The sequence below is a fragment of the Thalia democratica genome, chromosome 2 (assembly GCF_965202585.1).
Source record: "Thalia democratica chromosome 2, ktThaDemo2.hap1.1, whole genome shotgun sequence".
Classification (NCBI taxonomy): domain Eukaryota; kingdom Metazoa; phylum Chordata; class Thaliacea; order Salpida; family Salpidae; genus Thalia; species Thalia democratica.
The window spans coordinates 39,889,655-39,907,484 of NC_139166.1; the positions used below are offsets into that span (position 1 = coordinate 39,889,655).

Here is a 17,830-nt window from a genome sequence, read left to right on the forward strand (position 1 = left end):
AAACAATCAGAATTTTTTTTGTGAGTTATAATTACAAATTACCAATTAAAAAAGTTATACTGTGAAAATTTTGAACTCCTAAAGAAAAATTAATCTAAGGCATAGTATTAACTCATAAAACGATGATGTACATCTATTTTAAGTAAGCTTTAAATTTTCTGAGATAATTAATGGTAAAATGACTAAATTAAGATCTTTTTTTAACAGTATTAATTTTTAATTTATTTTGTTATTGTATCTACTGTATAATAAAATGTGAAAAATGTAGCAATAATTATAATAAATAGCACAAAATATTATGAAAGGCAATATTTTTTACCTAAAACGACTCAAAAGTTGTATTATTAATCGGAATAGTTTTAAATTTAGTTAATTGTTATGCGATCAATAAGTTTATTAAATCTTATAAAAGTAGTATTATTAAAACTTAGCTAGGTTTCATTATACATGCTAATATTAAAATTTTTCTGTGTAATACATAACTACATTTCAAACTAAATTGCTTCGTTTTTATTTAGGCTTTTGAAAAATATTAAGTTTATAAGTAGTTCATAGAAAATAAACAATTCTAACTTGGAAACTAATGAAAAAGTTTTTTCAAAAATGGTTTAATTGTTTTGTTTTATTAACCCTACACATTTTATTAGCGAATAAAATTAACCTTTTTTTAAAGAATATAAAACGGTTGAGTAAATTGTAAAAGAGTTAAAATTAGTTGTTTTTCCTAGAAATGGTACTTTTTTTTCAGGTAAATATGATCTAAATAGTTAAATTAGGTTAAATCTAAATAGTTAATAAAAAAATTAGGCTTTACTTAAATTTACCTAGTTGCTTTCAAGTAATAATCTACTAGATCCAAAGAATGTTTAGTGTGAGTTTCAAGTTTTCTTTTAACATCTAGAGTAATTTAAAAAAACTTTCAAATATGTCTGTGACCTTTTATTTTCAAGCACCCGTGCAGATTACTGCTCTAGAATTTTCTAAGCAGTTAAGTGAAAGTAAATTTAGTGATCTACCGAATCGATACCACTAGTATCCGGATTTTTTTTTATTAGCATTCTGATCTAAAGTGTATTATCCGGTCGGATAATGATCACCAATATTAATATATTCTAGATAACAATTAATTAAAATTAGGGTGAATAAATTCTGATTTTATTTAAGATATAACGACAAATACTATGCAATTTTATTGAAATTCAGTAGAAAATTTTTCAATTTACCCTTTTCAACTACTATTGTGTATACAACTGAGCTAAGACTACAAAGATAGCGTTTATGAAAGCTTGATAATAGATACGTCATAATAAATTTAAATTAAATATTTGAAATGAATACTGTTTAAATAAGATTTTGCTAAAATTCATTAGCGATCTACTGGAACCACCAATTAAGGTCAGAATATTTTTTATTTAATTTAGGATCCGGGTTATATTTTGAATTAAGATCCGGATCCTAAATTTTTAAGCTTTATGTAGTGTTAATAGAGAATAGACTTAAAAATATTAATTATTATAATACCACTAGTTTAGTAAAATGTTTAATCATATATATTGTTAAAAAAGAAGCCTAATGGTACAGTCAAACTATTTTAAAAACTATCTTTAAAAAATTAAACGTAGTACAAAAAAGATAAAAATTATATCTATACGAAATCTCAACAAAAACATCGGCGAAAATCTACAAAGTCTAAGCCTAGACTTTCGTATGCCACGAGACGAGCTCAAGTTAAGAAAAGGTTCTATAATCAGACCACAAACCTTCTGTAGACTGAGACCGGTCTGGTAATTGAATTGGTATGATTGAACCTTTTGTTAACTATACAAAATCTCAGTTTAAAATTTAAGATATTATTTCAAGCTACTTATACGATTGAACTTGAATTATGTACTTTGTATAATGTAAAAGAAATTTAAGTGATAAAATAATAAAAAATGACGTACTTTATTTTTTTTTGTGACAAACTTAAATTAAATTTTTATAATCAAAAGTTTAGATTAAAAGATGAAGTTTAGACATACAAAATAGGTAAATTAGTAAATAACATTCACTTATATCCACGCTTTTAGGCTACAAAAAAAACCTATTCTAGCTTTTTAAAGATGTGATGAAGAAACAAAAGTTTTTCGCCAGTCTTTGGAAGCAACCGATTTTGCTCTTGCTCATACAAGTTAACAGCTTCAGAAAACAACTTTTTAGAATAAACAGAAGATGGAGGTACCGAAAGATACTTCCTTGCAAACTTGGCGAGATGTAGGTATATTTTCTTGTTTGACCTCCAACAAGACAAGACTCCAACTTCATAAATTTGTTTAAAAAGTTTTTTTTCTGCAAATAAAAGAAACACTATTTTCTGTCTCAATCTCTTGATCAACTGAATCTTGTTGCTCGTTTTCGGGAGTGACTTTACTTGTTTCTGTTTCAAACTTGGATCAATCAGTATGAACTTAATTTTAGATAATTGAGTTTAAGAATTATTAGGCGGAACTAGAAGAAAGTGACTACTTTGACCGACTACGGTTTTCTACTTTTAGTTTCAACATCCTTTCAATATCCTACCTAGAATTAGGAGAGAAAAAGTAAAGTTGATACCATGGATCAACAGCTGTTGTGACTAACAACAAGCTGCTATCATGAAGTTTAAGTGTGAGCTGTTATTTGTAGTATACAACCTTCTTTTTAAAGCTTCTTCTACATTTTCTGCTAAGGTTGTAGAACTACTTCGACTTGGTGGATTGTTTGCTATAAACTTAAAAAAAAAACACTCTTTCTGCATGCCAAAATACAATTGACAGAAAAGCGTTGTTTCTACTACACTGCTGCTTTACCATTTAAAAGGTTCAAGCAGTTCAATAGTGTGGCTAATAAGTTGCTCTTCTTCCATAGTTGGAATCAAGTTTATTGTAAAGCACGTAGTACTGGACACTTTCTTTTAATTTTTCTAGTTTTTTCAAAGCCTAAATTTTCTGGCCAAATAAAATTTTAAAATCATATAATTAGTTGAACAAAATATTTCTTTCTATTTTCTATTTAATAAAACCAGTAATTTACAAAAAATTCATAGTTCTTAATTTCAGTAATATACTAAATACTATACATTTTTTTTATTTATACAAATATTTGAAACATTTTATATATGCATTCTTCTTTAAAATAAAAGCTCATAAATAAATAGTTCTGAACTTGTCGAAAACAACAATCTTAATTGATTTGTTTGAAACTTAAACGGCATTAAACAACAGTAAAGATTTCTTTAGAACAAAGTTTTCTAAGCAAAACACAACAATATTAGTATAAAACTGAAAGAAGCTAATCGAAGAAAGATCTTTCCAATAAACTGGATCGGATCCGGCCAAATCTCAATTAGGATCCGGTCAGGTTCGGATCGAAGCAAAAAACGGCCGGATCCGGTAGATCATTAAAATTAAGTAAACCAAGAATTTTTAAGCATACGTAAATAAATTTAAACTAAAGATGTTGAAAGGATACTGCAATAAAATGTATACAAGTTTGAAAAAATATAAACTTAAATGAAAAACGGCTATAAAAACGTTTGAACTTAAAATAAAATTATCAGATTTTTTTTTTAAATCATTCTTTTTAAATAACTACATCGACTAAATTGTGAGAATTATATTTTAACATCAAACGTTTAATAGCCGCTTTTTATTTAGTTTTCTATAATTCTAAACATGTATATGTTTTTATCATAATATCCTTTTAACATCTAAATTTCTACTTACTTATGTTTAAAAAGTTCTGTATACAGTAACCTGCCAACTAGGTACGCATTTTGAACACAGCGCAAAAATGCGTACCCAACTGGCAGTGCGTACCTAGTAATTTTGGTCTTTAATCACTATTAAGCTTCATACAAACATATTAAAATCCACTTAATTTTACAAATAACTATTAAAGAAAAGTTTTCCAAAACAACAACTTTTACCATAAAAACAAAACATATTTATTTATATTATAAGTCTTGAGTATTTATTTGATATACGTATTTGTTTGTTTTAAGTTTAAAAGGTAAGTATAATTAATAATTTTTTTTTAAAGTAATCAAAGATTGATAAAAACAATTATCATGCATTAATTAAACTGTGCTTTTCAAAAAAGCTAGCAAGTAATAGAATTTTACTCACTTAGAACTTATTTTTTAGCAATACTTATATTTTAAGTGGTTGTCCTAGTAGAAAATTTAACAATAAAGGATAAAATTGTGTGATGCTCTTAGTAGACTCTGGTTTCCTTAGTCAATATTGGCAGTGATAAATTTTATAAGTTTACTTTTTGCTCATTTTGTCTATATGTAAACGTCATGGTTACCACAATCTCAGGTTACTTAGGCTAACCTGGATAATTAAGGATACCTATAATTCAGTTTAATTTTTCTATTTTTGAAAAGTGCTATACTGGCAGTGCGTACCTAGTTGGCATGTTACTAAACTTAATTTTAGCATTTTTTTAGCTGACCAGTATCTATTTCAAATATTTAGTTTTTACAAAAAATAGATAAACGATGGTTTAAAAATCTACCAGTTTATTGCAACATTTTGTTCAAATTAATTTCGGACAACCGTCCTTCATCAGTGCACTTTAAAACTAGTAGAACTTAAAAACGGCAGTTCCTTCTACAAACAATCCAAAGGAATTATAACTGGTGACAACAACTCAGTTTCAATTACAAATATTTGCACCACGTTAAAATGCCTATTGCAACTACAATTAATACTACAAAACTCTTCAAACGCTACATTGATGATATTGTCTTTTTATCTGAGACATTAGATGTTACAGATAATGTTAAAAGACAATTGAAATGTGCGTTTGAAGAACCTTAAGCTAGTTTTCAGACAAATATCTACAAAAAATTGATGGTGACGAACTTGAGTTTTTGGATGTCAACCACGTCATTGACAAGACAGAAATAAGCAGGTTTTATGTAAAAAACTACATAAAACCAACAGCAAAAAATCGTGTATTTGTAAATGGAAAATCACACCATCCACGATCCATTTACAAATCAATTGTATTCAGAGAGTCAATAAGACTATGAAGATTGTGCGAACGTGACAATGATTATTTAGAAGCAATAAAGTCTTCAAAAGATAAATGTTTAAAATCTTGCTTCTGTAAGGCTTTAGTTGAGGATATGATTAATATCACAGTCGAATGGAAAGATCGGTTTGGATCTCCAATGAAGAAGGCAAGAGAATTAACGATAATATAAGTGTTTGGACGACAAACTTCCCGAAACTATTAAAACTCACTAAGAAAGAAAGAGAACTAAACCCGAATGTTTTAGTGGCATATAAACGTCCACAAACAATTGCGGCACTATTAACAAACTATAAGATCCAAGCCCATGAAAATAGTGTAGCAATTGGTTGATCTCACCCTTGTGGAAAATGCTTATTATGCGACCGAGGGGGAGTAGGCGAAATGGTGAAAAAAAATAACTTAATAGAATCAAAAAGTGGTAAAACGATTGAATTAAAAAAGAATTTGAATTGCAAAAATTTTGGGATTTATGCGGCAAAGTGCAATGTCTGTGGTGAGCACTATGTGGGACAGACAATTACGTCTTTTTCCCAAAGGTGGTGCTCTCACAGACATAACTGGAAGAACATGACCACCAGCGAGATAAATGATCGAGCTGCACTCAAACTTCACTACGCCAACAAGCATCCAACATCGAACAAAACCTTTGAAGAAGCATATTCAATCACTTTTACAGACTCAACAAGCAACCATACGAACTTAGATTACTTAGAGAGTAAATGGGCTAATTTTTTACAAGCAAGTATAAACATAAACAAAACAATACTGCCTTTTTATAGATAATAGCAAACTTATAAAATCAATAATTTTACAGTAATCGGTTTTTAATAGGATAGTTTCACTAAGAATATTTTTTGTTTCACAATAGTTTTTAACCGTTTGTTTATTTGATAAAATGTTTACCTTAAAAAACAGTATATTAGAAATAATAATTTGCTGCTGAAACAAGTTGATTTAATTCTTTATATAATTTTTGTATTATTATCTTCTTAGATTTAAGTTTTGTTTCAAAATAGTTATTTTTATTCATGGATTAAACTATTTCTTTAAGATAAGAAGTTTGTAAGATACAGCTTCTTATTAATATAGGTTTTTGTAATTACTTTAAGTATTGTTTGGGAAAAGTTTTTATTTTTATTTATATTTCGCCGATAGCAGTAATTATTTATTAACAACAACTTACATCAAACATTTCTTTACTAAGACAGGTTTTAATTTAAAGTTTATATCGGTAAAGTGTTTGTTTTTATACGCATTTCATTTTAATTTACTTTTACATACAAAAATATCATTACAATGTAAAAAATCGTCTAGATTTTAAAATTTTAGTTTTACACAGTTTTGAACTACTACGTCATAATATATTTTTTAACTTTTATTTATTTTGTTGCATTAATGTGTTTAGTTCTACTAGTTTTAAAGTTCACTGATGAAGGACGGTTGTCCGAAATTAATTTGAACAAAATGTTGCAATAAACTGGTAGATTTTTAAACCATCGTTTATTAATTTTTTGTAACTACTGATGCAGGAAAATAATCACTAGTAAAAACAATTGACTTGTGTCCTGGACCGATTTGCGAATAATTTATAAATCTAAATAACTTACAAATCTTGAAATATTTAGTTTAAAATTATTATGACGTATCTAATATCAAGCTTTCATAAATGTTAATGTTATATTTTTTAGCTCATTTGCAGTTAAAAAGGATTTACTGTTAAATTTTCTACTGAACTTCAATAAAAATGCAAAACATTTGTCCTGATTTTTTTTTATAAAATTTGTACCCCGTAAAAGTTTGATAACAAAGTTTGACTTATTAAATTTCAATTTAATCAAATTTGACAAGAAGTTTAAAACATTCCAAATAAACAATGTAATCAAGATTATTTGATATATAACTAAAAAAGTTCATTAAAATTTTAAGCAGTACCAAAACAACAAACCTAAGTATTAGTGTGCTGTGAAAAGAATAAAGAAAAATGGCTATGAATCAATCAATTCGCTTTTATTGTTCAAACTAAGTTAAAAACATATCCCAACAAAGTTTAAATTAATAATTTTCCTTATTATTTTTATCAAACACTATTATAATTTCTTTAATGACGAAATATATCCATGAACTTTCTTTAAGTTTTCCAATATAGAAAAATTACTTTTTGTAAAGTATCTAATACTGTAGTTTTGTTTGTGCTTGATGATTTACTTTTATCCGGGGTCGGCAAACTACAGCAAAAAGGTTATTATGCAGCCCGCGAACACTTTTTTACATTAAGTGGGATACGGACCGCGAAAGATAAAACTGCGGCTCGTGAGCATTAGTCGTTCTATCGCAGTACAAATTGCAACTATTATATAAAAACTGCAAAAAACTATAGTCATTGCGAACACTTCAAGACGAATTTGTTTACTCAAAAAACTATAAGTTTTTTAGGAAGTCTCTTAAAAGACATGTGTTTATCAAAATGGTTAGACCGAAAATCTTTTGTTTTCGTTTTAGCGTCGGTGAACACTTGTGGAGATTTGAGATTCATGATTTTCCCACACTTTGTGGTTTTTAGTGGTTTAAGGTTTTAGCTTTGTGAGTGTTCTCCAAATAGGAAGCTGAAGTTTCGCAGATACTCAAAATCAGATATTTGCGTTTTTGAACACTTATTCGCTATAAACACGTTTTAGTTAAAGTTTAATGAAGATAAGAATTTTTATTTAGTTTAGAGAAAAAACATCTTAAACGTTTCGTCTTGCTTTGTAGATATGACATTTTAGGTTTAGGTTAAATAAAAACATCAACTTTATTTATTTATTTTGACGCAATATTCCAACTTACATTTTTTTTAAACTTTCTACATTTGGATGGATGAAACTAATGCAATTTTACAAATTATGCTCTCCGTGCTACTTGCGTCTCTAGCTTTATGTGAAACTGCCTCTTTAGCAGGTTCGGCAGTCTCCACAAAAGCCAGATTCGCAATAGTTTCGGGGCATTCTTAAATTTTGGTTGAACACTCGGTCTGCGACCGAGTTTGAGGTGGTTTAAAAGTTAAAAACATTCTCTTCAAATTATATACAGTCTAAGATTCAATAATCTCATCAATCTTCCTTTTAAATACATATTATTAAAACATTTAAACTAAATATAAACTAACAAGATTCCTCTATATACTAAATTTAACAATAAATTTACACACACAACAAAATGGCGTTACAGTTATACACTTTAGAAGACTTCTTGTAGTTCACGGCTTCTAGTTGTGCTGTAAGAGATGGTTGCTCGTACAATATACTGGTTCAGGACGGTGGCACTTATGCTTCCTCGTTGACACAGGCTGTAGAGCTCGGCAAGATTAAGTTTAAATGTTAAAATATATGATTGAAAGATATAAATATCATGGTGATGCCAACGAATGCGTGGGCTTATTCGTCAGAGTTCAATATCCAAATTGACTCGAGTAGAAGTGTATGCTGGAGATTCAGCTTTGTAAAACGGCGGCAAGTGATCCAATCCTTAGACTGACAGCATTCCTCTTCCAGTTGTTGCTGAGGTAAATGACCTAATTCACGCTCTGATTGAGCATATTTATAGTTTTTCGATTCTATTTCTGCAATTTTCGATAGACTTTGGACTTTGTAAATCATGCGATAATTGAACTTTGGACTTTTGCAGCTAAAATTTAATTCTCTCAGTTTTCTTTAATTAACATTTGCAAACAATTATGCATTTCCAGCTCAATCAATGAGTCAGAAACACAAGTCATTATAAATTAACACTTATTTTGTTTGTGAAAACTAGTTTTAAATAATAAAGTTTTGTATATTTTATCAAAGTTATTGATTTTACAGTTTTTGGTTTTGTTATAATTAAGTTTTGATTATTTTATTAAAATAAATAATTTTTACAGTTTTTATAAAGATTTATTTGAATTATTGAATTTTGGACACTTAAAGCAAAAAAAGTAAGGTTTTGCACAAGTGTCCTACACAAATATATTTAATATAAATGTTTTTTTTTAAACTTTCAGATATATAAATTTCCAAGTCTTTATATACTGCAATTAAGTGTTATTAATTAAGTAATTCATGAGGTTTGCTTTTGTGGATTTCAAAATTTTGAAGTGTTTTAGAAAATAGTAAAATTTTTTGTTAGCAACCATTTGTAATTATTATCTATATATAACTGTAATGAATCATTTGACTTATTAAAACTTCAAGCATTATAAAAACTGCTTTTTATAAACTTCAGGGTTGCTAAAGGTTTTTTGTCAATTTCTTTTAGGCTTTTAAAACAAGTGTTTTGGACCATTTTTAGTATAAAATTAAACTCAAAAAAAAAAATGTTATTAAAAGTTTAACAACATTGAAAAGATACTGTAAAGCTTCGTTAAAAATTTTTTTTAATGAAAAAGTAAATAGTTACATAAACATATACAATTTTTCTATCTTTACGATATATTTTTTGTATCTAATAGAAATTTCGTGACTTTACATGAGAAATATTTTTTAAACTTCAGGTATTTTAGCGCTTTTTGTTCGTAGTTCCAAAATTTTTACAAGGATTCGAATTTTTTGGCAACGCTGTCATACTTAAAAAAAGATATTAACCAGAAATAATCTGTCTATAGAAATCTGTCCATAGAAAGAATACTAGAATAGTTTCAACCTCTGCAACATTTCTTATACGTCTTTACTTGATAGTCTAAGAAAAGTTAGTATTAAATCTTTATAATACAGAAGACTTGAATTTGACCTCATTTACTTTAAAGATTTAACGTGAAACTACGATTAATTTACAACTATTTTTAAATCTTATTAAAAAAATTCTTGAGAGGTAATAACAAAAAGGTTACGCTCAGAAATAATTTTAATAATGATGTTTGACATAGTCCTGTTTTTTTTTTTTGTTTAATTAATACAATATATTTTTATACTTTATTAAGTAAAAAAAAAGTTTTGCTGAATGGGCTTCATCAGTAGTTAAATTAAATTCCGGAAAGATATGTTTAAAAGTCGTGGGAAATACTGATACGGACTTAAAAATGAATGTTAAACAATTACAAATCTTTATTTTATAAAACAAAACTTCACTTGAAATGTGGAACAAACTTTTAAGCAATTTAGTTTTTTACAATAATTTCAATAGTTTAGATTTAACTTTAAAAAGTCATTTACCATTAAAACCTATAAGTAAATCATTTTTCTATCTATTATTAATTTAATTTGTAGGACTTGGTTTAAATGCGTAGTTTGATTTAAATTGTTAGCAGTTCCTTTTCTGTGAATAAAAGGACTTTTTTCAATGTGTTCGATAAATATTTTTTTTGGCCTGCCTATTGTTAATAATATGCTTTGGGCTTTAGGTTTTAAATTTTGTGGTTAGTCGATGCATTTAAATCTTTAACGCTTTTTATAATTGTCTGTTCTGTACTGTAACTCTAATATCGTACCTTTTTATTGCAGTGATTATGCCTTGGTAAAAAAATAAAATAAGTAATGAAAAATAATAAATATCGATTAGTTGTACAAATGTGCGGAAGCAAAGTCTGGATGTGTATTTCGTGTTAATGTTTGCCCAAGAAAAAAATTTCAGTCTTGAGTTTTTATTTTTGGTTTGAATTTTGATTTCTGACGTAATCTAAATGACCATGATTTTTGCATCATACTCACTGAAAAGATTGACTTAAGTGTCTCAAAATAATTTGCTGAGTTTTGCAGAGAATTTCTTTTTTGTTAATTAAAATCTAGAAGGTGATGATAAAATGGAAGATAGTGCAACAATGTTTGCTGTTATTGAGACTTACAGGTCACTGAGATATGTTGATAATAAAGTTACTTATGTTGAAAAGACAAGTTTGTCAAAATGTTCGAAAAACTTTCTACTCCAATGCGTTATTAACTTAAACAGTATATGTTAATACAGTTTTGTTTTTTGTAAAAATACATCAATTTACGTTTTCTGATTTTATTAACATGGTTTTTTCTGCTTTTTTTTGTGTCTTTCTTTTTGTTTTTCAGTTTAAATGGCCCAGGTTTTGATGCCTGGGTCAAATGTAGAACAAAAATGTTGCAATAATACTAATAAACAATAAGAATATTTAATGATAAAATAAAATAAGTGATAAAAATAAAAACTAATAAGACAAAGCAATAGTAAGTAATAATAAATAAAGATAAGCTACAATAAATAATAAAAAATAATTATAAAAAAAAATAATAATTAGAAATTTGTAATAATAAATATAAATTAATACAAATACGTAATAATAATTAAAATAAATAACAAAAATAAACAATAATAGTTTACTAAAACAGTATGAAAACTTGAAAAATATATATAATTTTAGTAATATCTAAATAATAAATAAGGTTTGTTTTTTAAATATCAAATTCTAGGTTTTTTCAGGGTTCTATCTTAAATGGTAGCTCTAATTTGAATAACTAAGTTAATTTATCAGTTTAAAAAAACTTCTTGAAAAACTATAAATTAAAAAGAAGTAAAATTTGTCGGATTTTAGCTTACTTAACGTCTAAGTTACTCGGTAGCAGAAATTAAAACAGTTTAAAAAAAAAACAGAAATATCTAACTTTGAATAAGACTAGGTTGTCAAAAAACTTTTGAAATTTATTTTCAGGTTTTATAAATATTTTAAGATTTAGAAAACAAATTTTTAGGTTCATATTAATATAAAACGAGTTTAAGGTCTTAGATAGGATTAGATTATTTAAAAGGTACTGTAAAGTTACTTTAAATGTATTTTTAATAAATAAATTATGATTATAGAAGCAATTTTATATTTGATGTATTTTTGTACTTATCGAATTTTCAATACTTTACATGTAAAAATTCTCTTTAAAATTCTAGGGTTTGTTAGTGATTTTAGTTGGAAATTCTAGATTTTTTCTCCTAAATTGTTAAATTCTAAGTTTTTTTAGGATTGCAGGTTTTTTGGCAACCTTGAATCATACATCTTATTTGATTAAATCACTTTATGTAGTGTTTTTTACTCATTCTTTATTAATTCTTACTTTATAAAAGTATTTAGTTTTGTTAGTTTTCTGACAAAACATTTTGTTTAAAGAAGCATTTTTTCACATTGGTTTGAAAAATTGATTAACATAATAGAACGATCGTTTACTTAGCTCGATTAGCATTTTTTGCAATTTTTAAAAAGTGTTCAAACTTTAGATCCAATTATTTTTCTTATCGTTAAAGCTAACCAAGATTTTTTTGTTCTAAAAAACACTCCTTTGCCTTTAATTTTAAAAAAATCTATTGGATTGGGGTTTGAAGTTTTTAGTGGGGCCCCATAGAAAAAATCTTTTTTATCATTATAATTTTTACTCTAACGGATGTTTACGCCAATTTTTTTGAAATCTTACTTTGCTGTGTTCTCAAGGGTCATTGTTTTTTTTTCAAAATTTCTAATCTTTTAATGATAGATACAAATATGCCCGACTGTAATTTTCAAAGACCTTCAATTTTCTAACGAACATTATAGCAAAAAAAAAAAAGAAATTATTTATCATTATTTGAACATGAAATCCGTCATAAAAGAAATATTTCATGTTCAAATAATGATAATTTTAGTAAAACGTGCATGGGTATTGTATTACATAAAAACAGTTTAGATGAATAAAAAAGCGTGGACCATCTAAAATAGTCATAGTTAAGTGTATTATAATATTTTTTTTTTGCTGCAGTGACCGTTAAAAAATTGAAGGTCTTTGAAATTTACATTTGGGCATATTTGTAAAAATCACCAAAATATTAGAAATTTTGAAAAAAAAACAACGACTGTTGAGAACACAGCAAAGTAAGAATTAAAAAAAAAGTTTGCCGTAAACATCAGTTAGAGTAAAAATCATAATAAAAAAAAACATTTTTTTTAATTGGCCCCACTCAAAAATTCAAGCCCCAATCCAATTAAAAGGCAAAGGAGCGTTTTCTAGAATAAAAAAAAATCTTAGTTAGCTTTAAAGATAAGGAAAATAATCGGATCTAAAGTTTGGACATTTTTTCATAACTGCAAAAAATGCTAATCGAGCTTGTCATAATAGAATATATAAGAAAGCAAGTTGTATGATATTTAATTAATTCATTTCTAAAATATGTACTCCCTATTTTATAGTGTAAGGTTCTTTTGTTTATTATCCCTTAAAGGAATATGTTAAATGCAAATCTAATGTAAAATGTTATTTTAGCTATCTCAAATAACCTGTTTTGTTTGTACTCAGTTTTATTGAAACGATTTTTACACTTTGCCTTAAACTTCTTATAGTACTTATATTTTAAACTTTACGCTAAAATTTTGTTTTTTATAACCAATATTTAAAAATGTTTGTTATTTATTAGTCTAAATTTCTAATAATATATTTTCCAATGTTTTGATTTTTAAAACGATAGTCCATAATGTTATTCATAAAATGCACAGTTCAAGATTAATAAAAAAGTAAGATAATTACAATGTTACTTCCTGTATCTGTTAGCCATTATGTCAAACTTGGGAAAATAATTAAACAAAGATTAATTGACAAATAACTTCAAAAGTAAAAATAACTTTATTTACATTAGAATAAAAACTGTTAAAGCTAAAAAAACACAACGATAAGGTAACGAATGGAACAGAAAAAAAGTTAGACTGCATATATAAATATAAAGGTAATCAATATGAGCAGAGCATGTACCAAAATAAATGAGTATATGTTTAAGTAAATAAAACATTTACTATAATCAGATAAAATTTGAAGAATAATATATAGTATAAATAGAAAAATTAATTCTAGGCAAAAAGCATAATGTAGATAATAATATGTTATTTAAACTGAGATAAAAAAAATCTTTAAAAAAGTATTATTATCTACAAAAAAGAACTTTATTACTTCAAAATGTAGCTCTATTTTAATTAAAAAAAGATTGTCAGGCTATTTGGTTAGAAAATTAATTTTCAGGAATCATTCTCTTGAGTCTGCTTTTTTGAACCAAAACTCTATGGTGAAAATTAAATTTTTAATTTAGGCTTAAACTTCTTAGGTACGCATTTTTTGAACGTGTTAAAAGTGCGTAATCAGGAGAAAGATTACTCTACTTGAAGAATATTAACTGTTTAATTATTAGTAGTTACTATAGTTTTGAAATTTTGCTTTATAAAATAAAATTCATCAATTATTTTTTGCTAATTCTTGTATTTATTCAATAAATACTCTATCATGACAAAACTATAAAATTCAGATTAAAAAAACTTAAAAAGTTGTTCAAATTGTTTGGATGAGAAAATTTTTCTTTACAAACTATTGAACTCAAAAGTAAATGTTGACTATTAGTTTAATTATATCTATTAACTATTTGACTTTGTAAATCAGTTGAGAAAAGATAGCTCCAATTATCATTTTATACCAGACTTAGTTCTACAATAATTAAAGTTTCTGAGTGTAATATAAATTAAAAATCAATAAAGTTGTGATAACGGACAACACTTAACAAAAAAATCTTAGCAACTTTTGAGGTGTTCTGTTTTTTCAACATCACTTTCAGAGCTAGTACTTTCATAATCATCACTTCTAGCATCTTTTTCTAGTTTACCAACTTTCATCATTCTTATGGCCATTGACACAATTATGTAGGCCCAAAATAAATGAAGACACCAAAGAACTATCAGTAAGCCATTAAAAAAATAGTAACCAGGATACGGAGAAAAAAGCCACATACTCTTTATTAAAGTAGTGTATAGTATAGAATACGGAAATATTATAATACGAGAAACTATGAAAACAAAAGCAAATACGGTGAAAAGTGTATCAGCAATTTTCCACTTGGCATATACAAGACATTTTGCTAACTCAAGAAAGATATCAGACACGTCATGTAAAGCCATCACCAAAGTTCCAATACGAACAAAGTTTGCAACAAATGAAAACACAATCAAGAACAGAGTGGCACAGTGATGAATTATTTGTTGATTAAAGTCTTTTCGTTTAACATCATAAACTAGTGAACAAGCAAGTCCCATGTAAAAACCCCCTTCTATCATATAGTAATAATAAACTGAAAGCCACAAAGTTTGACGAGGATAATCATTCCAACACTCAATATGATTCCAAAACCAAGGAGACTGATACAAGGTTATCATTCCAAAACAAAAGGCAAAACAGTAAAATATAAACCTCCAACTAGCTTCTGCAAACTTTTTTGTTAGATCAGGACGGTTTAAATTACGACGTTTTTTAAACCAGTTAATTATTCTATACTCAGGCCATTTTAACTTTTTAGCTAGTGTTTTTAGCTCAATTCTCTCAGGAGCAATGTTACTCTTAAAAGTTTCTTCTAATAGTAAGTTTGGAGTTGGTGGTTTTTTCCTGGTAGGTATATTTAAAAGAGATGCAAAATATGGTGACACAAACTTTTCATACAGGTTTCGAAGAATTAAAAATAGTATTGCATACATAGGCATATAAACTAAATGTTTAGGTTTAGCATAGATAAAATTAGGTTTGTCTTGAAGATCTTTAAAAGAAATTCCCTTAGGTAACCAAAACCAATCACTCCATAACCATTTAGAATACTGGTTAGAAAGATCCATAAACGCTTATGTAAATAATTCTAAACACTTAAAAATTTCTACAAATATAAAAGTTGTTTATTTAAGCGATTGAAGAAAAAAATTACTGTAAAAATTTGAATATTTAGCTATTATTTACTTTTAAAATCTTGTGGCTTAAATCTCTTACTGAGTCAATTAAAGTAAAAGTAAACTTATACTATTAATAACTTCAAATTGTTTACTAATTATCAAATAATTGCCATGAAAAATTAGTATAAAAACAATTTACTTTTAAATATCAACTATATAAAATATTTGCTTCCACTGTTAAAACTTGTTTTCCATAATTATTTTATATTTTATTGAACCATAATGTTTTAGCTTAATTATTTACTATAATACTCAAAAATTACCTTCTCTTGTCATTTACTTACGTCTTATAATATCAACAAGTTATAAAAGTTTAGTGTTATCCACTAGTATATAAATTTATAATAAAAATTTTAAGTTTATTTAAATTATTTGTTTATAAAAAACATTCTATTTATGCTAAGTTTCAAACAACTTTTTTATATGCACAAACTGTAACACTTGATTATTTTTATTGCTTGTGATACTAAAGTATTTAGCTCAACTAGTGTAATTTTAAACCTTTTTTAAGTCTTAAAAGTATAGCTTTTGTATACTTATTAGGGGTGCACAACAATTTAGATTATCACATTTTAAACTCTAACTACTCTTAATCTATTTATTTATTATCATAATATTATTAGTTAGAGGTAAGGGAAATTTTAATTTTTAATTTAAATTATTTTCAAAGTATGGTTCTAACAAGTTTTTCAGTTACTAAAATATAACAGTTTAATGTATTTATAAACTTTTTAAATAAAAATTTTACCATCATAACCTTATTATTTAGAACTACATAAATTAAACTTTTTTTTTCAAATACAAACTAATTTTTGAGAGATGGTCCTTTAAGAACTTTTCTAAGTATTTAAGGTGTCAGAATTTAATTTTTAGCAATTTAAGTTGTCATTTAACAACTTTTTATAAGTCTTTAAAAATCTCAGACTATTATTTTATCAAACCAACATAAGAGTAAGTAAATTTTACTATCTCTATGTATTAAAACACTTCAACTGTTCAACGACTAGTTAACTAATCTAACCATTCTGTAAGTTACAAATACTATCGGTCATGTATTACAAGACTTTAACTGTGATTTAACTAAATAGATTAAGAGTTCACACGGTAGTTTAAAAATAATGTCGTCTAAAAAAGATGTTAACAGCATCTATATATAGACAGTTTTCCGACTTTCTATAAACACAGGATTCCAACTAAAATTACTTAAAAAACTTATATATTAAAATATAAGGAAATACATGGAAAATAGCAAAAAGCTAGGGAAAATTGTTAAAAATTTTTCACTCAAAATTAGACTCAAGCAGCCTTCTTTAAAACGAAAGAGATAACATTTAACTAGTAGAGAATTTCAAAATCTTCTCTACTAGCACCGGCATTGTGAAACAAAAAGTAAAAGTTTTTAAGCAATCTTTTTAATTTTCAACCTGTTGTTTCTACTCCTTTTTGAAATGATCCATGAACAACGTGAAGGTTACAGTTACCTAGGAAGCTGTTAATTATTACGTTCCTTACTTGAGGTTTTAAATCATGCCCATTTTACAGCCGGACTATCCATAGATACCCTTACCAGCTTGTTTTGGTTAAAACCTTAATTACATTTTCAAGATAGTAAATAAGAAATTTTGATGAGCCATGAGTCAAAAACTTAGATGTCAATTATAAATTAATTACTTTTAACTTTTTATTCTCAAGCAGTCTTGACAATAATGTCCATCTGAGTATTATATGTTTGAGTATTAAAGCTTTCACAAAATAAAAAGTACAAGAAATATTCTTTTTTTTATTAAAATACTTTTTGAATACGGAGCAATGCCAAAATTGTAAGTAAGACAACTTACTTGAATTCATGTGGTAATAGTTTTTAGCTACAAAACTATCATAAGCGTAGCTATAAGTAGTTCTACAAGATCTTCCGATGGATTAAGAGGACAATCACTATATTCTGTTTTAAATACCCAACAAATTTCGGCTGCTGTATTATCTGTAGTAGAAAACTTCATTTTTTAACGAAGATAAAGTTAAATTTAACGCAGAAAAGAAGGTATTAAAACTAGGTTATTTTTTAAACAGTTATAATAATTTTCT

The 17,830-nt window shown here is 26.5% G+C and overlaps 1 pseudogene; it reads right to left on the reverse strand.

Moving 5' to 3' along the window:
* Nucleotides 1-13,661: 13,661 nt before the first annotated feature.
* Nucleotides 13,662-15,667, reverse strand: LOC145829245 (ceramide synthase 2 pseudogene; annotated as a pseudogene).
* Between the last annotated feature and the right edge of the window lie 2,163 nt (nt 15,668-17,830).